General features: G+C 43.5%; 1 protein-coding gene across 8 annotated transcripts in view; it reads left to right on the forward strand.

The window, feature by feature from the left end:
• Window positions 1-22,848, forward strand: part of TNFAIP8 (TNF alpha induced protein 8) — a 134,191-nt gene that overhangs the window by 94,723 nt on the left and 16,620 nt on the right. For 2 of the 8 annotated variants that reach the window (XM_066274152.1, XM_066274155.1), the window contains exon 2: window positions 3,107-3,362. The exons of the other annotated variants lie outside the window; for them this stretch is intronic. The gene's annotated coding sequence lies outside the window, so the exon portion shown is untranslated. The remainder of the gene's footprint in view (window positions 1-3,106; window positions 3,363-22,848) is intronic. 8 annotated transcript variants of the gene reach the window in all.

Consider the following 22,848-nt stretch of genomic DNA (forward strand, 5'->3'; position numbering starts at 1 on the left):
CATGCTTCTTACAAAAAGCCCAGAATGTTTCTGTTCAATAATATGAGGTGCTCGAGTTCTTAATGATGGCAGTTAGGTTAGGGTGTGGATGGAATAACTGTTGGGGAAGACTGATCAAATGCTTTGTTAACAGTTGGAGTCATTGTAGCTTCAGCCAGGGAGGATCCGTGTCTACGTGTGCATGTTTTGTGTGTGTGCTCGCATGTGTCCTGGGCAGCTCTGGTGAGGCCGGTTATTGGCTGCGATCTAGAACCACCACTCAGACGTCTAAGAAAGGAGCTACTTCTCTACCCTTATTACTCCTTTCCCTTTCTGTTAGTTTTTTTTTTTTCCTCCTGTGGACTTATGTACCCTGTTCAGTGTGAGATCACTGTCAGCTCTTCACAATGTATACAATGCAAGAAAATTGTCTTCGGATGCTTCATGCTTGATTTGCTGTAATCGGAGATACTTTTAAGTCATTATTCTGAACCGCAGAGCACAACTAGTACACTTTGGGGTTGAATCTGAAAAAAATATCAAGACAGATTCAGAGGTCCTGGGAGGCCAACATATTTGTGAATGTAGAAGCAAATGACTGGTGATATTGTTAAGCCATCATAGCTTACAATGAACTGGACTCCCTGCCGGGAGAGCTGGCCTTCCACCCTGAGTCTATAGCCACCTCCTAAAGAACTTATTTAGTTGTGCTTGCTTACAAGTGAGCACGTGATTGTGCTAAAGTATTAAACAGAGAAAAATAATCCAGGCTTCCCTTTATTAAAAGCTGAAGAAGTTTAAGACATTCAGTCTTAAAATAAGAGAAGCAAGAGAAATGAAGGAAGAAACCCACTGTATTAAAAAGGGAAAGTCTTTAAAAGGGAAGATATCAACAGTTTCCAGTAGATGAGGGCTTCCTGAGAAGATAGGTGGATGTCTGTGTTCTGGGGATTTAGTTGCTTTCTGTTGAGTAAATTACTTAATTAGGAAGTAGGAAAGATGAATGGCAGTTACGCTCTCTGAGGACCTCCCTAGTGCTAAGCACCCAGGGCTCCAGGGCTTACTTACCCTGGTTATTGAAGCTCTGGTATCAGAAAGCGAGGAAGCCTCTGTTCAGGAAGGGTTAGCCTGAGAGGACTTGAAGAAGAGTAAGGGTTGAGTTGTGAGTAAGCTCAGCTCCTCCTCCATTGCCCGTAATAGCCTTTCCCACCACCTCATTCAGTCCGTTCATGCCTCATCAGGCCTGCTATTTCACAAAGAAAACAGTAGCCATTAGAGAATTCTCTCAACTTCCTCCTTCCAGACCCACAGGCTCACCTTCACCTACACGCACCTTCCCAGTGTCTGTGGAACAGGTGTGTCATTTGTACCACGGAAGGCCACTCCTTCCACCTGGCACTCCTCACTGCACCGGGGGGCTGTATGTCTTCCCTGGCTTGTTCCCTTCTGTCTGCAGACATGCTCAAACTCCCTGCTTTAGAGTGTTGGCACTTGCTGGTCTTTCCGCCTGAAATATCCTTGTCCCCACCTGACTCCTTTTCCTGATCACTCCTTGGTTGCAGGCTTTTTCTGAGCCTCCAGCCTAAATCAGGCTGCCTTATCGTCCTTTCTCAAGGCATATAACATTTCCTCACTGGCACTTGCCACATTGTTTAGATCTCTTCTCTAACCTACAAGCTCTTATGGGCAAAGCCATCTCTGTTTTTTTTTGTTTTTTGTTTTGCCATCTCTGTTTTGTCACTGTATCTCCCAGATCTACCCGGGAAGAGGTGATCATTCAATAGTTTATAAAATGAATGGATGATCCCCATTTTTAAAAAGTAATCAATATTTTGTTCAATTTTAGATATTTATCTCTCCTTTGCAATGAACCCTTTAAAAACTTTTGCGTGCTTCCTACTTTCTCACTCTTTTTTGTCCCTCGTCCTGCTGAAGTCTGTTTTCTCTATTTCTCCACTGGAATCGTCAAAATCGCCAGCGGCTTTCCAGATGCTAACATCACCAGTGATCCAGCTTTCATAGTTTTTTTTGTTTTTGTTTTTGTTTTGTTTTTGTTTTTTTGTATTTTTCTGAAGCTAGAAATGGGGAGAGACAGTCAGACAGACTCCCGCATGCGCCCGACCGGGATCCACCTGGCACGCCCACCAGGGGGCGATGCTCTGCCCCTCTGGGGCGTAGCTCTGTTGCGACCAGAGCCACTCTAGCGCCTGGGGCAGAGGCCAAGGAGCCATCCCCAGCGCCCGGGCCATCTTTGCTCCAATGGAGCCTCGGCTGCGGGAGGGGAAGAGAGAGACAGAGAGAAGGGGGGGGGGTGGAGAAGCAAATGGGCGCTTCTCCTGTGTGCCCTGGCCGGGAATCGAACCCGGGACTTCTGCACGCCAGGCTGACGCTCTACCACTGAGCCAACCGGCCAGGGTCCCAGCTTTCATAGTTTTGTCCTGATCTTACTTTTTTTTGCAGCATTTGACATTTAGGAGACCAGTGTCCTTGCAGTCTTAAACTCCTTCCTTGGTTCATATGACAGACACAACACTGTCCTGACTTCCCTTCCCCTGATTAGTGGTTGCTTTTTAATCTCCTACCCAGCCTGGGCTCTTCTCAGAGCCACCTGAACAGCCAGCAGCCTGGTGAACACCATCCTGTGAATGTCGTGTAGGACCTCAAATTCACTTCCTACTCTTCACGAATCTGACCCTCCTTTTGTGTTTTACTGATCATTACTCTTCTTGGCTTCTAAACTATAAATCCACAAGTTGTTCTTGACCCTCCCCTTTCCTTTATCTTCAGCTTCTACCGGGCACTTTCTTCTCCTTATCCGTTGAATGTATCTTCTTCTCTTTATCAACCCTCATCTCTGTGTTGGTTCGGGCCCTTGGCGTTCGTACTCTAATGATTATAATAACCACCTTTATCATCAGGGTTCTTAGTTACAAAAAATGGAAATTGATTCCTGCTATCATAAGTGTGAGAAAGTTATTGAGAGCATATTGGGGAGTTCACACATCCACAGAAAGGTAGTTCACACGCCCTCTGAAAATGCACCAGGAGATGCAGCCAGGGACATAACGCGCCCGAAATTGCCTGGTGAGGAACTCAACGTGGCCTTCCCCTCCTCTGTCTTTTTCAGTTCTGTCACTGCTGCGATTCCAGGTGTGGCCAGATATTTGGTCATCCTCGACATTCAAAAATCCCAGAAATAAGCCATCTGATTCATCAATGCCAGATTGTCTAACTACCCCTCACTGCCCGTGGGAGAGGGGACTTCTGGTCCCAGCTTTGGTCCTGACTCCTACCACTTCTTGCGGAATGAGGGTTTCTCCAGAAATAGGAAGGGTGTTCTGACGTGGATCACCAAAACAAGTATCTACCACATCTCTGGACTGGTTCGTCCCACCCTAGTGTTGTCCTTTTATATACTTCCTTGTTCCCTCAATAAATGCTGTTTCCTGTGTTGGGATCACTCTCCTGTCTCTCCTCAGGGGGGGGTCACATTGCCAGTGGGACCCAGTTTGAAGTTGATGCTCTTTCAGAGAGTTTCCATAACACCTTTAGTTACACCATGTTTTCATGTATTATGGCTGGAAGTTTTCTTTTCCTTTGCCTCCACTTTATTATGAGCTTTTTGACAGCAAGATGTGTACTGCCTTGCCTGACCAGGCGGTAGCACAGTGGATAGAGTGTCGGACTGGGATGTGGAGGAACCAGGTTCGAGACCCCGAGGTCGCCAGCTTGAGCACAGGCTCATCTGGTTTGAGCAAAGCTTACCAGCTTGAGCCCAAGGTCTCTGGCTCAAGCAAGGGGTTACTCAGTCTGCTGTAGCCCCACAGTCAAGGCACACATGAGAAAGCAATCAGTGAACAACTAAGGTGTCGCAACGAAAAACTGATGATTGATGCTTCTCATCTCTCTCTGTTCCTGTCTGTCTGTCCCTATCTATCCCTCTCTGACTCTCACTGTCTCTGTAAAAAAAAAAAAAAAAAAAAAAAAAGATTTGTACTGCCTTTTTCCTGAATCCCCAGTGTTTGACCTGGGGCCTCTTATATAGGAGGGCCTAATAGCCTAATAAAGCATTGTCAAATTAATCAATTTATTTAAAATGAGATAATATGATATGATGAAACCTCTTTAGAGTTAGAAGTCACCTAGCCTCATTTTACAGGAATAGTACCTTTCAAACCTAGAGGTCAAACCTATTTAGGGTATCTTAAATTCTGCACTGAAGTATGTTTAATGGCAGAGGCAAAACAAGCCTATCTTTCTTTGATCGCTGGTGTCATGCCCAAAGTGGCTTGCCAGCATCTCCAGTTGCCTTGAAGACTGAAGAAACAGTTTTGAAACTAAAATGTATTCAATTCTTCTATGTGCCAGACATGATGCTAAGAATCTGATTGTGTATATTATCTCATTTAATACTTACATAGTAATACTTTGTGTTAATTACACATAATAACTCAGAAAGCTGAGGCTCAGAGAGGTTAAAAACGGTTCCTATAATGACAAAGTTTAGAAAAGGTGGAGTCAGAATTAAAACGAAGGCCTACTGACCATTGAGCCTGAGATTTTAACGCTGACACATTCACGGCAAAAAACAGCCCTCCCCATCCTCAGGTAAGCTTGGCACTCAGAGGAAGCTTTCTCTGGTCCTGTGCCTGCTTGTACCCTGTGTCTCCTAGAGAAGCCAGGAGAGGAGAGAACAGGTGTCTTGGAGGCGAAGAGAAGAGCCCAGGCCGTGCCTCTCTCTCTGCTGCTCAGGGCACAGGCAGGCAGTCTTGAGTGCATCCTTCTACTTCCGATGCAGCGGACCACGGAGCCCAGCAGCTCTAGGTGGGAAGCACCCGCAGCCCGCTGCTGAGAGGGACCCCAGTACCTTTAGGACAAGAGAGGGACCTCACTTCCGGGGGCAGAGGCCAGCTTGAGAATGGAGAGTGTGGATTTCCCTGGTCACTGATGGGAAACAAGGTTCAGTTCATGTGTGTGTTATATTACCACAACTTGGTGGCTTTGTAGCATCCACATAGTTTTGTGTTTCTTGAAACTCTGCAAGGTGTGTGTATATACAAATGTGTGATTCTTGGCACAGTTGTGCTCCGCTTGGTTGAATGATCATATTTCCTAACAATATGTTAATTTAGGGGAGTATGAACAGGCATAATTTCAGTTATAGCTCCACTTGATTTCAAGATCATTTAACAGGCTCCTCCTAACCTGTTCCTCAGCACTTCTGCAGAAGTTTCTCTGGACTCCAGGTGACCTTGAGTCCATCTCACCATAGTCTTCCATAACTGGGTTCCCTATTCACTTGTAGGTTTTTAAGAAGCCTGTATTGACTGATCAGCTTGCCAGTCAAGTGACTAAGGTCAGTCAGGTGCCTTAAAAAAAAAAAAAAGCTATGCCTGAAGGCCACCCCTTGCCCCAAGCACACTGTGCCCACAGGCTGGCTTGCAGAACCTTCCAGGGACATCGTGGCCAGCATCACCCAGCCTGCTAGGGTGCGTGGCTCTTCAGGGAGACAAAAAGTAGAGACTTCCATTAGAAAGAATGAGACCATTAAAAGGGAAAAGTATCATAAAAAAAAAGTTCAGTGGCTCCATGGTGGTGACTTATCCTCTTTAGTCATCAGTAAGCCCAGTGGACTATATAAAGTGCCACACCATGTAGGGTCCTCACTGTCTTAGCCTCACATGGTGTGGCAGCTTATATAATAGCAGTCATTGCTCGGCATTACTGGACCAGTTTTCTCCCCCTTTCCGCCCTTCCCCAGCGCTTGCTTTGCAGAGGGGATGGAGGGGAAAGCAGGTGACACAGTGGTTCGGCTCTGATGAAATGCACGGCACTTGGTGCTACTGACCTTGATGTCATCTGCACTGTGAAAGGTACAGCATATGCTCGGAAACTCCAGACTTTGATGTGATTACATTTCCTTTTATGTAGTCATTAGCCTGGGAGTGAGGTGTGCTGACAAAGACTAAAAGTGGACAATCCAATTAGGGATCTGTGCTCTGCTGTCTCCTCTGCAGTGGATGTCACTGTTAACTAGGTAGTGCCTGACACCCTCCACTCTGGATGTTTAGGTTTGTTTAGGCCTTTTCTTCCTCACTCCTGAAATTTTCTTCAGACTGAATATGCACCACATCTTTCTAACTGTATGATGCCATGGGACAATCAGGATAGCATGGATGATTAAATCCCCTGCTCCTAGCTATTGGTAATCCAGGAAGAAGCCAAAAGTGGGTGGGCGAAAGAGAAAGCAGTAGGGCCAGTAAATCTGAGGACCCAGTGATTTCACTTCAGAATAATGCAGGGGCACTGGGTTTGCTACAAACCATTTGTCAGTATTCCCAGCCATATGAGGAAGATCGTCTGCCTCTCTCCGTTTAGTGAATTTTGCCTAAAAGTATCGGGTTAACTGAATTACTTTTAAAAATCCAATTATTATGTATATCTGTAATATTTAAGGGAGATCTGCAGTGAGAGGACTTGTATAATCAGAATGACTCTCTGTATCTATACCTGTAGAATCACCAAGATTTAGAGTTAGAAGCAACTGTAGGTCCTTCGTCTAACCTTTCCACTTTAGAGAAAAGGAGCTGGGCTCTGAGAGGTAACGTCCAGGCCCTTTTCAACCGCCTTCAGCCTGTTTGGCAAACAAGAAATTTTGCAAATACAGGTTTTATCATCCTGGATGTTTTGTGTGAGATCTCCTTGAAGCAGCACAGATCTGTTTGTATAGGTATCTCTCACTGCCTTTGGGGGGAACTTTAATGAAATGTTGAACACAAGGAGATTTCTTCCCTCACCTTCTCCTGGGTGTCCCTGAAGAGAGTAAAAGATAAAGCATTGTGAAATCCATTTTAGCTCTGCAAACAGAGCCTATTAGATCCCTGATTTTGAAAGAGGTAGACTGAGTAAGAAGCAATTAAATAGTGAGCTCACTTGTTTTCATTCCTCTGAGAATATCATTCAGGAAAATTAGCCTTTGAGGGTGCTGGTTGGGCAGGGGCTCTCTTCCTGGGTGAGAAGGTGTGCATGTGTGTGGGTGGGAAGGGAGTCAGCATTCAGACACCGGACATGCCATTGCAGGAGCGGGGCTGGGGGGGCATCCTATAGCCTCATTTTTCCCGGAGCACCTCAGGCCCAGTGCATTCTGGGAGTCAGAATGCATCCTTTTTCAGGAAAGGGCTATGGGCTACAGCCCACTGCTCCCCCAGCCACAGACCATGATACTTGAAACAATAAAAACAATTGTTTCAAGCTTGTCCGAAGGGCTTCAGAACATTGAAGAAAAGTTAGAGAGCTGTCGTGTGTCATGAGTGACTAACTGTGCTGAGTAGGCAGTAAGTGGCCGAGGGAATGCTGGTCTGGGACTGTTAAGACTGGGCAAAGCCTATGGTATTAGGCTGGTACCTTACGGTGTTTACAGTTTTAAAGCGTATGAGGGTTTGTGTTTCTGTATGTAGTGTTATCTGTGGGCTTACACTGAAATGCACTTGTAGTGACAAATAATATTTAATTTTTTTTTTTAATAATTTTATTTTTTTAATGGGGTGACATCAATAAATCAGGATACATATATTCAAAGATAACAAGTCCAGGTTATCTTGTCGTTCAATTATAATATTTAATTTTATAAATAATTATAAGCAAAATTTTTTCCAAGGAAATGATGAAGCAAAGAGGCCACTAAACAGAATGCCCTGGGTGACCATGATAGCTACAGGCTCCTGAAGCTATAAGCTCTTATTTGCCCAAGTCAGGGTTGAGCGTCAAAAAGAGAATGAGCAACTCACACTTTCCTTCCAGTTTGACAGGCCATCTGTGCTCGATGCCAGCTGACCTGGCCCAGGTGTGTGTTGTCATGTGGCCCACTCAGCTCGTCTGAAAAGCTGGGGACCAGAGGTTTCCCCAGAAGCACAGGCTGCTCTGCTTACCATGGACAGTTCAGTGTTGACTTCCTGGGGTAGCCTCTCACCCTAAATCACTGCCACCTCCCCTGGGCCTCAGAGACTTCTAGCAACAGATGCGACTTGAGATAGTACCTCTCCTCTTCAGAGCTTGACGAAGCAGAGGGGTGCGTGTCTGGGTGTGTGTGTGTGGTTCAGGACATCTTATACAGCACATGTGCAATCATAGAACAAAATGCTTGATAAAGAGCATAGAATAAGAACGCTCAGAGGATGAGGCAGTGGACACTGTGCAAATCTAAGGGAAGGAATGTTCACCAAAAGTCGTGGATAGCAGTGACTTCACAGAGGGTTAGCCGGGACTTCAGCAAGAGGAGAGCAAACGAAAGAGCTGTAGAGCATTGTGGAGTGAGGGTTCATGGGGGGCTCTGGGGGGCCATATGGCAGCAGTCCGTGGGGCCAGACGAGGCTGCCCAGAGGGACGCTGTGGGTAAGACAGGCACTGGAAGTCAGGAGTAGAGCTGATCTCCTTGGTTGTCTGTGCAGCCTTTAATCATTGAGTAATCTCTGGGAACTTCAGGTTTCTCGTTAGAAAAATGCAGGCGTTGATACTAGATGAAAGCATGCCTGAGATACCTTTTAGGGGGAAACACAATTGTTTTAAGGAATTTGGGGTGGGGGTGTTGAGCAGGAAGAGGGTGAATGCAAAGCAGTGTTTTAGGGATTCCAGGCTGACAAGAGCCATGGGCTGGGCTGGAGGACAAGACTGAGCCTGGGTTCAAGGAGCCTGGGCTGTAAAGTGTGCACACAGCTAGCCAAGATGAGAGAGGCGATTGCCCTTGTGTGATCTCCCAGGGAAAGACAGGATGGAGCAGAGGGCTGGGCCGTGGAGTTAGCCTCTGAGGACACTTACTTAACCAGGGAAAGAGGTAGATGCAATCAGCAAAGGGAACAGAACTGGAGTAGCTCAGGAGGTTGGAGAAAAACAAGGAAGGAACAGGTGCTTTAGAAGCCAGGAGGATGGGAACCCCATGGAGGCTGCAGTCAGCCATGTTTAAAGAGAGGCTCTGCAGAAGGTTGCTTTGCCCCTTCCCTTCGGGCCTCCATGAAAGCTGGGGGCCTGGATTTGAAGAGCTCATCTGCAAAGGAGTGAGAACACACCATGAGTACCCAGTCAGTGTGTAATAGGGATGAGGGAGGTGTGCCGGGCCCCTGCCATGACTGCCCCAGCTGTGAGCATGTGCTCTAGCTCTGAGGCAGGGAGACTTTCATCTCCACTGCCACACACCTTCACGTCCCAGCTGCCTGCAGATTCCTTCCCGGTCTCCTCCCCTATCCTCTCCGACCTCTCCCTGTGTCATCGCACAAAGTGAGCATTGTGCACACGGGGGTCACAGGGGACTATAGGTAGGAAATGTAATCTAGCTCTTCACTCTGCAGTACAGCGTTGGCCGGTTTGAGATTAGAGAATCTTCCCTCCCTTTCGCCTTCACTTTCTCTCCCCTGTGTATTTCCTTCCTGTGACAGGAACACATGGCTTGGAAACTGCTGATGCTTCTACTGGGAATATCCTAGATTTAACACATGCTAAGTAGCTAAGTAGGAGTTGGGCCACCCCAATGAGCTGAACCATTCTGAGGTGATAAGCCATTGTCACACCAGTGGAAATATGCTAAGTGGCTCATCCCTTGTGAAAGTCAGTGATTGGAGAGTTTCACTCTTGCTGTATAAATAAGGAGGCTTCTAATCACACCCAAAGACCAAAGCTGCGTGGGGCCTGCGATATCTACCTGGGAAGCAGCTTTACTTCTGCAAAGCTATTTGATAAAAGTCAAATATTAGTGCCCTGACTGTTCTCTTTATTGTGAAGCACTTACAAAACCATTCTCACCTTTCAAGGGTTAAAATAAGAGTTAAGTCAGTTATGAAATTGCTACAATGAAAATGCACCCTTCCCTGATATCACAAGTCTAAATGTTGAACTCAAGTTCTCTAGAAAAAGGAGACAAAGAAGGATTCTCTTGGGAGAATTTTTGGGGAGATGATATTCAGGGGCAAGTAACACCTACTGAGAGGGAAGCAGAAGAATTGGGAAACCAGAATAGTGAAGACTGGGGAAGGAGGAGTCATTTGGCAGGTTTTGAAATGTCAAGGGAGCACTGAAGAGGAAGTAGTGGGAGCTGATGGCCAGCGGAGGAGATGGGCTTCCTGAGGTGGGGTCCAGGCGATGCAGAGCCCCCAAGGGAATGAGTGGGGGTGTGGAGAGAGAGGAAGGGAGGCACAAGAAAATAACTATAAAGTGAAAACAAAAGTGTGCAATACTGCAGAGGTGAGTAGTAGTATATATATCACAAGGAAAACGGGTTCGAAGTTTTGGCGGTTCATTTAGTTTGATTCTGTGGTTCTCAGGAGGCATGATGGCGTGCTGGTCCCCAGAGGCCCATACGGACTTGGAGTTGAAGACGTAGTGCTGGTTTGCGGGGCCCCGGAGCCCTCAGGGGGATCAGTGTGGGGTTGGGGGGCATAAACAAGGACGTGGCACCGAGGAATGCTACTGCTTCATTTCCAACTGCTAAATCAGGGCCAGTCTGAAGCCAGGGCTGTGTTGTGTTGGCTTGGACTTTCTTACTGGGTTATAAAAATGATTTCCTCAGAAAGCTTGCCAAACAGCAGATGATGGATTAGAAAAGCAGTAATGCCAGCCTGTGGGAGTCATTTCAAAGCTGTTGTACCCTCCATTTTCTGGAAAGCTGTGGAGCTCTCGGTGAACAGTTAGTGAAGGAGTAGAGAGAGCCATCACCCCGCCCTCGCCTGCGAGGCTGAACCTAGCTTCTGGGGGGTTCTCTCGTTAAAGAAGTCTGATGGTAAGCAGGCTCACTGAAGAATTTCAGGCTGAGGGTTTTTATGGGCAGGGCTGGTTTAAATTATTTGGCTTACTCAACCATAGCTCTGACTTGATGATCAAGCTGATAACCTTAGAAATTCAAGAGTGATTACTGGTTGTTGTTATCTATCCCGGCATGCTTTGGGGTTGCCCCTCTGTGCATGTGGTTAAGTCATGGGGGAGGGGAGGTGTTCCTGTTTCTCTCGGCAGTGGAACTTGAGCTAGCGTGTTTCAACATGTGTAAGGGTTAATCAGGTAAATTATGCTGTTGGGAGAGGCAGCCCAGCTGAAGCCTGATACAGCCCTCAGGGTTGCTGGGGAAAGGGTCATTCTTAAAGTCCTTAATTGATTTCCTTTCTTTCCAAAGATGGGTTCTTAATGTAACACTATGGTGTTAGGCCAGTTGATTAGACCAGTTAATAAAAGTTTACATTCCTGATTTATAGTTTAGTCCTCTGTAGATTTGTTTAAAAATTTTAGACAGCCCTTCCTCTAAACTGTAATTGGACCAAGTTAAAAGAAAAAGGGAACAAATTGATTTTGTTGACACATTCTAGTCTTCAGGCATTTTTGTAAATGAAGATGTTGGAATGTCAGTTGGGCTATTTAATTGTGAAGGATGGGAGTGGGAGAGCTATTATATTTGGTAAAATATCACAGCAATTACTAAAAGCAATTCTGTCTGTTCTCTATTTTTCCCCCTTGGCACCATCTATCCCTATTCCATGACATAGTCAAACCTGTTTTCATTGTATATATTCAGTTAGCCACATTTTCTTTTTTTTTTTTAATGTTTGATGCTATGTTTTAGTCCATGAATGACTCAATTGACTAAATGTTAGGCAGCTACTAAACTTGGCAGTTTGTTGCCATCATCATGTCCCTGGACAGGAAGTGTTCAGTATAGATATGACTAACCAGTTTCCCGGCTTAAAAATAAAGTGGGGGATTTCTGGACAGAATAGGTCTTTGTCACTCATTTCAACATGCCTGATAAGTGTGAAGCTCAAAGCCAAAAACCACTTTGGCTTCTCATTTTTTCCAGGCCATTGCTTCACCTGAAATTTTCTATTACACAGATTGCAACTTATTTTGTGGTGTTGGTGGATTTTTCTTAATGGAATAAGAGGATGTTTGACTAGATGTGAGAATCAGGTAGAGTCAATATTCTCTCCTTATTGCCTCTTTTATGTTTGGCTTCACTCATTCATTCATTCATTTTAGCTCCTTTTAAACCATCACTAGCCTGTGAAGCACCTTAAACTCAAGTAGTGCCTGTCCAGGTGGTGGCACAGTGGATAGAGCATCGGACTGGGATGCAGAAGGACCCAGGTTCGAGACCCCGAGGTCGCTAGCTTGAGTGTGGGCTCATCTGGCTTGAGCAAAAAGCTCACAAGCTTGGACCCAAGGTCGCTGGCTCCAGCAAGGGGTTACTCAGTCTGCTGAAGGCCCGCAGTCAAGGCACACATGAGAAAGCAATCAGTGAACAACTAAGAAGTCACAACGCGCAACGAAAAACTAATAATTGATGCTTCTCATCTCTCCGTTCCTGTCTGTCTGTCCCTGTCTATCTCTGCCTCTGTAATAAATAAATAAATAAATAAATAAATAAATAAATAAACAAACCATTGTAAAAAAACCCCCAAAAAAACTCAAGTAGTGCCTGGACATCTACATATTCTGTGTGACTTGTCTTCTTGACTTGAAGGCCAACTTGAAGTAGCTTTTTCTTCCCTAAAGGTTACTTCCGGTCAATCTAGTGATTCTTAGATAATTTTTTTATTTTTTAGATAGTCCTTTAACAGCTCAGGAAGAATTACACTATTTTAACAGATACCAAAAGGTTTTTTGGCACCTTATTACTTACAACTATTATTCCAGGATTTTAAAAATAATTTCATATTTTATTTTTTCTTACCAGTTTCCTAAATAATGTAATTTCTCTCCTTTAATAAAAATGTTTTATTTCTCCTTTCTTATCCTAAGCAGCTCTTTTTGTTGTTGTTGTTGTTGTCTTAGGGATTTAAGAAGTCTTAACACCACATTTTGTGTGTGCTGAAGTAGACACAGCATTTATTAGATAAGAATGTCTCTAACAACAACAAAAAAGTGTTTCTCTTTCTGAATCCTTAACTCTGTGCAAGTGTTAGTCTCAGATTTTATGTTTTTCAAACAAGGAATTGTGCCAGGGAATGATGATTTAAAATACAAACTGCATGCAAATATTTTTAGTGTGTGTTAGGATAAAGTCAGTAGTGATTCTTTGACAACTAGGCTTCCTTTGCCAAATTTAGAAATAAATCATAAATTTATGAACGACAGGGTTGGTTACTATCCTTGGGCCGAATGTGGGTGTGGCTTTGAAATGCTTGTTCTCCTGTGCTCTTCCTCTTGGTCTCTGCTGTGTTCAAGACCAAGGCAGAGAGAGTGGACTAGAATATTTAACCCCTGGTATGCTTTGGATTAGAGTGTGATAAAAATCTGGGCTTTTGAAAACACAGAAATCCTGTACCCAAATGCCCTATCCCTGTTCCAGTAGGATGCTTTCAGGGGAAAAAGAGAATTGTTTATACAAGCCAAACTTTCATTGAATGAAATGATTCCCTAATCTAAAATGTTAATCTCCTCCACCTTTGTAGTGATCAAGACTCTTGTAGTTTTTGTGACAGTGGGCACATTGTAGGGAAACAGAAAATGCTTCATAACCAGGGAAGTGTGAGGGTAGAGTTATGGTGCAGAGGGTAAAATATTTGTGCAGAATTCCAGTCTTTGCTGTTTTCATGAGCCTCGTGGATCTTCCAAAGATTGATTGATGGTGATCCATCATCTGGTCTTGCTGTCTGTTTTTTGTCTGTTTTGTTTTCACTGTCTGTTTTTTTTTTTCCAAGACTTAATTGATTTTTAGAGAGAAGAGAAAGAAAGGTGAATGAGGAGCGGGAAGCATGAACTCTAGTAGTTGCTTCCCATATGTGCCTTGACTGGGCAAGCCCAGGGTTTTGAACCAGCGACCTCAGCGTTTCAGGTTGAATGCTTTATCCACTGTGCTACCATAGGTTTTTGCTGTCTGGTTTTTAGGTACAGGAGGCATTGTATTCACTAGGTGGTTGTACCATCTATGGTGTCAGCAATCAGCTAAAACCAAGATGGACATTAAGAATGTACTGTGCAGCCTGACCTGTGGTGGCACAGTGTATAAAGCATTGACCTGCACCACTGAGGTCGCTGGTTTGAAACCCTGGGCTTACCTGGTCAAGGCACATATGGGAGTTGATACTTCCTACTCCTCTCCCCTTCTCTCTCTCATTTTCTCTCCCCCACCTCTAAGATGAATAAATAAAATCTTAGAAAAAAAAAAAAAAAAGAATATACTGTGCATATGATAGGGGACATTTTAGAAGGCCCAGCAGGACTTTCTTCTTGCTGGTTCCTTAGAACCCCTAGCCAGTCTTTTGAATCACAGTGGTTAGGCTTAAGCTCAGCAGAGACCCATGGGAGGACTTGAACCAAACCAGGTCTGTCCAGAGATAGAAACTGGAGAGTTGATTTTCAAATTTGGGTCACACTGGCTTTATTATTAAAACATTTCTGGTACATCTTGAGGGGCAATGGGAAAGGGAGTGTTTTAGATGGGACTCTTGTTTTTGAAATACCTGCCTTTATTCCCCCATTAGTTTCTTTTATTGTTTTCCCACAAGAGCATATCTCTGTTTTAATTCATTGGAATTGCATGTCTGTGGAGCTCTTCCCAGGTTCCAGCTACTGGGGCGTGGATCATCCCCAAGAAGCTTATCACTATTAAGTCTGGTTTAAAAATAAAAAGGCAATTTTTAGGAATAAGATTAGCTAAAGGAAAATTGTTACTTGATCGGGAGAAAGAGAAACAGTGGGTGAAACCAAACATATAACTCTTTAGGCTGAGTTAAGGAAGCCTTTAAACCCAATCTAATGCTTTTTACAACTAAAATCCCAGCTTTCATTTGTTAGTTTATACCTAAAAGATGAGAAATGGAATTTACAGACTTTGACAGCAAATTAGAGGCCTCAACCCTCTTTAACCACGAAAATATATGCCCTGAAATTCAATCAAATAATGGATGATAAAGGCAAGCTACTAATCAAAATGACCTCAATTGTGCCTGAAAAGAAAATCTTGCCTCTAAGACCAGAATGGCCCAAGTGCTGGCCTTTCTAGGCCTGGGCCACCATTTTACATTGATCCCAGAGACAAAGGAATAGCTGTTACTAAGACCTCTATTGACCCAAAACCAGCCTCTAGCCAGAGAGTTCTAGGCATCCTCTCAGCTACCTCTAATTTAAAAATATGTATGTTAAAATGTTTCAAATTCTTTACCCTCCATCAGAATGCAGTGAGCCCTAAGCCAGCTCAACAGAAGATGACCTAACCCCTGACCCCTTGGTACTTTATTGGATGCCATGAAAACATTGGAGATCTGCGAGATTATTAAAGCCTACATTTGGAACTTGGTCTCTTAATCCAAGAATTCTATAGCTTCCTTTTTTGTGTATCTGTATCTAAGATGATTTTGTGTTAATACCAATTTAATGGAAGGAGGATTATTTGAGACATTTGCTATTCAAGAACTAAATTCTTTTTGGTGTTAGCTAGAGTTGTGAGCATTCAATTAAACATGGTTTCTAGATTTTGGTAGGGGTAATATGGTATATGGTTTTATTTAACTCTGTGGGATATAGTGAAAAAAACTTTTATTTTGATTCATCAACAGGGAAAGTATGGCAGAATTCATTTTAGGTATTTGCCGTAGACTGTGCCCTGCATTGGAATGTGGGTGGAGTTCTGGTGTTTGTGTATTTGTATGTTTCTGGGAAAGAAAGGTACGGAGAAACATTTGTCTGTTACATATATAAAGACTAACTGTACAGCTGACAGCTTAAAAATATTGTATGAGATATTTTATGTCCAACAGTCGCATCTGTTTCCTTCATTCCAACATCAGCAAATGGCATTGAAGATGGATGCTGAAAACAAAAGAGGAAAAAAACCCTTTTTTTTTTTCCTTTGGCAAATCCATGAATTCTTCTCACCATCCTTTTCAAAGCAGTAGTATACTGAATGGCATAAATGGAAAATTATTTTTTTTATTTTTATTATTATTATTTTTTGTATTTTTCAGAAGCTGGAAACGGGGAGAGACAGTCAGACAGACTCCCGCATGCGCCCGACTGGGATCCACCCGGCACACCCACCAGGGGCGATGCTCTGCCCACCAGGGGGCGATGCTCTGCCCCTCCGGGGCGTCGCTCTGCCGCGACCAGAGCCACTCTAGCGCCTGGGGCAGAGGCCAAGGAGCCATCCCCAGCGCCCAGGCCATCTTTGCTCCAATGGAGCCTTGGCTGCGGGAGGGGAAGAGAGAGACAGAGAGGAAGGGGGGGGGGGTGGAGAAGCAAATGGGCGCTTCTCCTATGTGCCCTGGCCGGGAATCCAACACAGGTCCCCCGCACGCCAGGCCGACGCTCTACCGCTGAGCCAACCGGCCAAGGCCCATACATGGAAAATTAAAAGGACATCAAGTCAAGGGGAAACTGTACCTTTAGTATAGATTTCATTTTCAGATTTAGAAATTGACTCAAATCATACATTCTAAAAATTTGATTCATCTTTTCCTAAGCATGTGTTATTTATAATATACATTGTCTCACATTTTAGAGATAAATTCAGTACTATTTTTCTACTGTTTCTTTTGCCTTTTGCAGCAATGAAGACATTAGAAATGGATGAAGAAGAAAATTTCAATGATGTTGGTTGTCTTTATCCATAGAAACATTGTTTTAATTGGTGATTCTGTTTTTATCAAAAACTTAATATAAAATAACTGCTATGGATAACCACTAATATTTCTCAGGAACTAAAGATATGACCATAAACCTTACTAATCATTTGACTCAGTAAAATTATATTTCTAGCCTTCTAAAACAAGTATCAGTGCACCATGGTGTTTAGATCTTATAAGGGCTCCAGTCTTTTAGAAAATTAGTCTAGATACCTTAAAAGCACAAACTGACCATTATAAAATTGTCTCCTAAGATTTTATAAAAATGTTAATACTGCTCTCATTTACTTATGAAGATCTTTGTTCTGTGTCTCTGACACATTGACCCTGATAGTGTGAACTTCCTAGGATTCTTCCTAGGTCTGCGTGGCATTTGGAGTTATCATAGAAAGTGCTCAGCTCTTTTGTCCACCCTAGACAAAACCTAGACACCGTACCGCCCCTTCCAAACCTGCTAGGCAAACTGACTCTCCTTTAAAACAAAAACTGCCCTAAATAGGGTCGCTCTTATTTAGCACACCCAGAATGACCTCCCAATAGTCATTATTGTTGCTATTAGATTCCTTGTATAATACCCCAAAATGTAGAAAGAGCAAAGAGACGCAGATGTTTATCCCTGTGTCTTTTCCCATATTGATCACTTCATCTACTGGGACATGGTCCAGTTCATTTAGAAACTGGTTTGGATTTTTAGAAGTCACTTCAAAACTCCTCACCATAAATTTTAAGACAGGCATATGCCAGGAATCAGAGCAGGTGCGAGGTAATGCGGAGCCTTCACCTGAGAGGGACCAGCGGGTGGAAGACCCGTCTCCGTCCTTGCAGTGTTTCCATTATGGAGGAGACACTGTACATGCAAGGAGAGCGCCGCGTCCGGCCAGAGAGGGTCCAGAGGGCTGTGGCTGAGGGATCTGAGGTGAAACAACATGTTGAGACGGATAGACTGGCAGGAAGCTTTGGAAAGGAGGAGCATGTGATTGGTTTTGCAAAGTACAGTGTATGTACCATTGGTGGTGATATGGTAGACAAGTTTAGGAGGCTCTGGGCCTAGTGTTAAATCATCTTCAGTCACGCAAGAAGAAGAGCCCCTTTGGAATACTTTGTATCATTCACAAAGAATACCTGTGTGTGTGGGGGGGCTGTCGACTTTTGGTGACCTTACTTATCCTGATTCACCTCCTTTTGTACCACACAGGTAGACATGGGGCTCGGAGCCTTTGGCATGCAACAACATTTGGCTAGAAACAAATAATATTGGGAATTTTTTTTCTCATTGAATTGACTTTTATCATTTAAAAGAATTTTAATGATTTTTTATGATTATAATATATTTAGGGGAGTAGTATCAGCTCCCAGTTACAAAGAGTATATAGTTTTCTTTTAAAACAAATTTATTTTTGAAATAAAAATTTGTTAAGTAACCATTGGAAAATAAAATGCTGTCTACTTACAGACGGTAAGTCATGACAATGGTACAAGGAAGACGAAGGTTTAGTATGTTGCTCAGGTAGATACAGGGTGGCGTTTTGGGTGAAGAGAGATTTCAGCAAAGATCCTGGGATGAGGGAAAGGTGAGTAAAGAAGGTGGTGGAAGCCGGGAGATCTGTTGGAGAGTCAGAGCTAGGAAACAGTCAGGCTCAGCTTGATTGGCAGCCTGGGGAACAGAGAGCCTCAACCCACAGAGTCCCCGCTGAGGTCACACCCAGGGCTCTCTGAAAAGTGCTTCATAACTGTGAGCCTCTGATCGTGTAAAGCAGGGGGGCTAACTCATAGGCCTTGGGTACCTTCTGGCTCCTGTAGGCACGTTGGCAGGTGGCATACTGGGCAGGACGTGTACCTCCCCCAGCATTCCCACCAGTGTTGCCAGGTCATTTTCTTGAAAAGCTGGAAAGGTGAATTTTGATGTTACTGCTGCCGATTTTTTCATGTGTTTTATTAATTACAAAAAATATTAAAGCATTACGAGTTCCCATTTTTGAAGTGATGAAAATGTTCTGAAGTCCGATGGTGGTGATGATGCATGACGTGCATTTAATAAAAGTTGTTGCGCCTGACCTGTGGTGGCGCAGTGGATAAAGCATCGACCTGGAACGCTGAGGTCGCTGGTTCGAAACCCCGGACTTGCCTGGTCAAGGCACATATGGGAGTTGATGCTTCCTGCTCCTCCCTCCTTTCTCTCTCTGTCCCTCTAAAAATGAATAAATAAAATCTGAAAAAAATTATTAAAAAAAAAAAGTTGTTGCATTGTACACTTTTAAAATGGCTACAGTGGTGACTGTTATATGAATTTTATCGGAATTTTTAAAAAAAACATTATCGGGGCCCAACCAAAACATGTTGCCAGCCAAAAGTTCATCAGCTCTGTTTAAAAGGACGTTCTGTTTGTAATTTTGATGATCCCAACATGAAGCACCTCTCACAGGGAAAACCAGTGACCAGAAGGAGTTAATGGGGGTCACGTTGTGACCCTGAATTAACCTTTAGGCCTCTGTGGTCTTCATGGCTTCTTCCATTTCTAAAAATAGGCCTGGTGATAGGAATGGTGAGAGGTGGACCGGTGGCTTTAGGTTTGGAGTGCAGAACAAGTGGGTGAAAAGATAAAGCTACAAAAAGCAGGGGCCGCCCAAGTAGTCTAAAGAAATGATTTATATTGTTGTTGTTTGGCAACTAGTCTTAAAATTGACCTGCTATGTTATTTGCCATAGTTTATTTTAACCCATATACCTACCATTAGGGAAATAATCCATCTCTGTGACAAGTTAATATATTAACATTTTTCAGTCTTAAAAGAGAACAGCTATTATGGTCTTATTTATTTATTTATTTATTTATTTAAAATCTGTTTAATAGATCAAGTATGTGTTATCAGCACCAAAGGATTACAGTTATTTTAACAAACTGACTTTATGATTCTTGGGAGACCTTATTATTTTTAATTCTAAATTTAATTTAAATTAGTCAATTTCAGTGAGGACAAAATATAAAACTTTTTTAAAGTTTCCAGTTTTATGAATTAATCCTTTAAAACATGCCCATTTTAATCTTAAGAAAGCAACATCTGTCTTACGAACAGAATTATCTTATTAGCTCATCTGAGTGTGGGTTATACAGTATTTTTTACCAATTCCAAATGTTATCAAGAGATGATTGTTTTGGATGCCTGTCTTTAATTACACATGGACTGACTCATTTAGAATAAACTTTTTTTTTTTTTTGACAGAGACAGAGAGAGACAGAGAGAGGGATAGATAGGGACAGACAGACAGGAAGGGAGAAATGAGAAACATCAGTTCTTTATTGCAGCTCCTTAGTTGTTCACTGATTGATTTCTCATATGTGCCTTGACAGGGGGCGGGGGAGAGGCTACAGCAGACTGAGTGACCCCTTGCTTGAGCCAGTGACCTTGGGCTGAAGCTGGTGAGGTTTGCTCAAACCAGATGAGTACATGCTCAAGCTAGCGACCTTGGGGTCTCAAACCTGGGTCCTCCAAAACCCAGTCCAATGCTCTCTCTATCCACTGCACCACCACCTGGTCAGGCTAGAATAAACATTTTTCAAAGAATTACATTGGCATATTGCTATCTTAGGTTAGGTATTTGAGATATGGTAATGTAATTCATTTATAGCCTCTTTGTGTATTATAAAATAAATATTATTCATTTCCCATTCCTACCCCCATCTTTCTGTACCTTCAAAAGGGCCTGTGAATATTTTTAACTCAGGAGATAAAGATTAATTGAGCATTCAATATGGCAATAAATAAATAAAAAATTATAACCAGTCCCAAGGATTTTACTTTCAGAGAAAATGGAAACAAATGAATATGATATAAAGTAGTTTGCAGTTAAGAGTTGGAGACAGAACATTTCTGACTTAGTCAGTATAGGCTTCCTGGAAGAGGAGCTACTTGGGAAGGATTGTGCGGGAATGGATAGGATTTCGCCCAAGATGGCTCCCCCTTACTTCCTTCACATCTTTGCTGAAATGGCTTCTTTTCAGAGAAGCCTGCCCCCTCTACCCCGGGTAAAACAGCAAAGCTTCCCCGGCATCCCCTCTCATACTCTTTCCGAACACACATGCACATGCACACACACACGCACACTTGCCTTACTTTTCCTTCAACCCCTGTCACTACTTGACAATTTTTTACTTGTTTGTTTATGGTTCGGATCTCCCTCTACTAGAATCTGTGCTTTTTGAGAGCAGGCACTTTGTCTCGCACACAGTAGGTGCTCAGTAAAAACATGTTGAGGGAATGAATGAATGACTGGGGGAGGCTTTTCTGCTGTAAGTATATTTGCTAGGTAGAGCTCCAACCTGGTATGGAAAAACCAAGTTGGGCTTTCTCCCACGATCTTTGTAACTTCGACAAATTTACCACCTCTCTGTGACCCAGTTAACACATATAGAAACGGGGGCAGGTTTTGATGCCCGAATGAAGCTTCCTGAAGTCTGTGACCAAATAACAAGTGTTATAAACACAAAACATTATTACTCTTAACCTTCCCACCACTCCTTAGAAACTCACTGGGTATACATAATTTATGTTTAAATTATTTGTAAAATCTGTAAGACTTGGCCCTGGCCGGTTGGCTCAACGGTAAAGCGTCGGCCTAGCGTGCGGAGGACCCGGGTTCGATTCCCGGCCAGGGCACAAAGGAGAAGCGCCCATTTGCTTCTCCACCCCTCCGCCGCACCTTCCTCTCTGTCTCTCTCTTCCCCTCCCGCAGCCAAGGCTCCATTGGAGCAAAGATGGCCCGGGCGCTGGGGATGGCTCTGTGGCCTCTGCCTCAGGCGCTAGAGTGGCTCTGGTTGCAACATGGCGACGTCCAGGATGGGCAGAGCATCGCCCCCTGGTGGGCAGAGCGTCGCCCCATGGTGGGCGTGCCGGGTGGATCCCGGTCGGGCGCATGCGGGAGTCTGTCGGACTGTCTCTCCCTGTTTCCAGCTTCAGAGAAATGCAAAAAAAAAAAAAAAAAAAAAATCTGTAAGACTTACACACATGTTCTTTGCTCTCTGACATACACAGACGGGCAGAATTTGTAATTCCTTACCAGCCAATAGGAGTTCTGTAGGTTGGCTCTGCAATATAGTCACATTGAATTCTGTAAGGAAGGAGCTGCCCACGCAAATGCCTACAGAGCTGGGAAATGAACATAAACTGTGAGACAACGGCCAGGGAGGGCTTGTGGTGAGCTGCAGAGAGTAGTCTCTTCTGAAGGCGGCAGTCACAGTTGATCTCAAGACAATTGTTACCGTGTGTGAATGTGGGACCATTTTGGTCAGATCTAACCATGTTTCAAGGGAAACCAGAAACACAGATTTGGGGGTTCAATTGCTCAATTTTCTAACAACAGCCACTAATTCTAAGAACAGGATAACACTGTTCAGGGCAAATAATGGAGTGTCCTGATTACAACCTCTGCAAGATATCCTGATCTTAATAAAGTGGGAATACCTGAGCATTAGGTGCCAGGAGCAAAGGTTAGAAACGGGAAAAACCACTTCACAGAAAAGGGCCACATTGGAAGTACCCAGCAGTGAGCAACACTGCTCCTGAGACCCTCTGGGGTTTTTCCACAGTTTCATCCTCGAGTTCAGAGCTTCAGTGTATCTTGATATTGAAGTGACATTGTTTAAGGCCCAGCAGATCCTATCTTACCATTGGCTTGCCTTTAACAGGATCTAGCCTCTAGGACATTGACATGGCTATAAAATGCATGACTAGCTTGACATTTTAATACAGTTATTGGAGAAAGGTTTTGACAAGAATGTTGGGAGGCAGTGCCAAGAAGCATATTTGAGAAATGCTCAAACTGGGGCCAAGAGGTTACTGCTCCCAAAATATTCAAACAGATGGGGTTGGGATATTTGCATGAATGATTCGAAAACACTTGCTGTAGCAATTGAGTTAGCTAAATATGGTCACTTCTCCACACAAAAGTGGTGGGTTATTCTGCATGTATTGGCAAAGGGCAGCAGAGAAAAGCAATAGACAAAAAAAGAAAAGGTGTTTTATATAAATTCCACCCCTTTAAAACAAAAAATATTTTATATCCCAGATGTGAGGCTATGTTTTTGTTCATGGAGTAAGAAGTAAATTCATCTGTTAAGCTCTAGATATACGGAATTGAATTGACTTCCTGACACATCTTCATGAATTGCTGTCAAAAAATATTGATGGTTTCATGGAGGAAGATTTGAGAACTGGAGTATAGTTCACTCCATGCTAGCTGGAGCACACACGTTAAACACTTTGAAAACACGAGCTGAA

The sequence above is a fragment of the Saccopteryx bilineata genome, chromosome 4, assembly GCF_036850765.1.
Source record: "Saccopteryx bilineata isolate mSacBil1 chromosome 4, mSacBil1_pri_phased_curated, whole genome shotgun sequence".
In the NCBI taxonomy this organism is placed as follows: Eukaryota; Metazoa; Chordata; class Mammalia; order Chiroptera; family Emballonuridae; genus Saccopteryx; species Saccopteryx bilineata.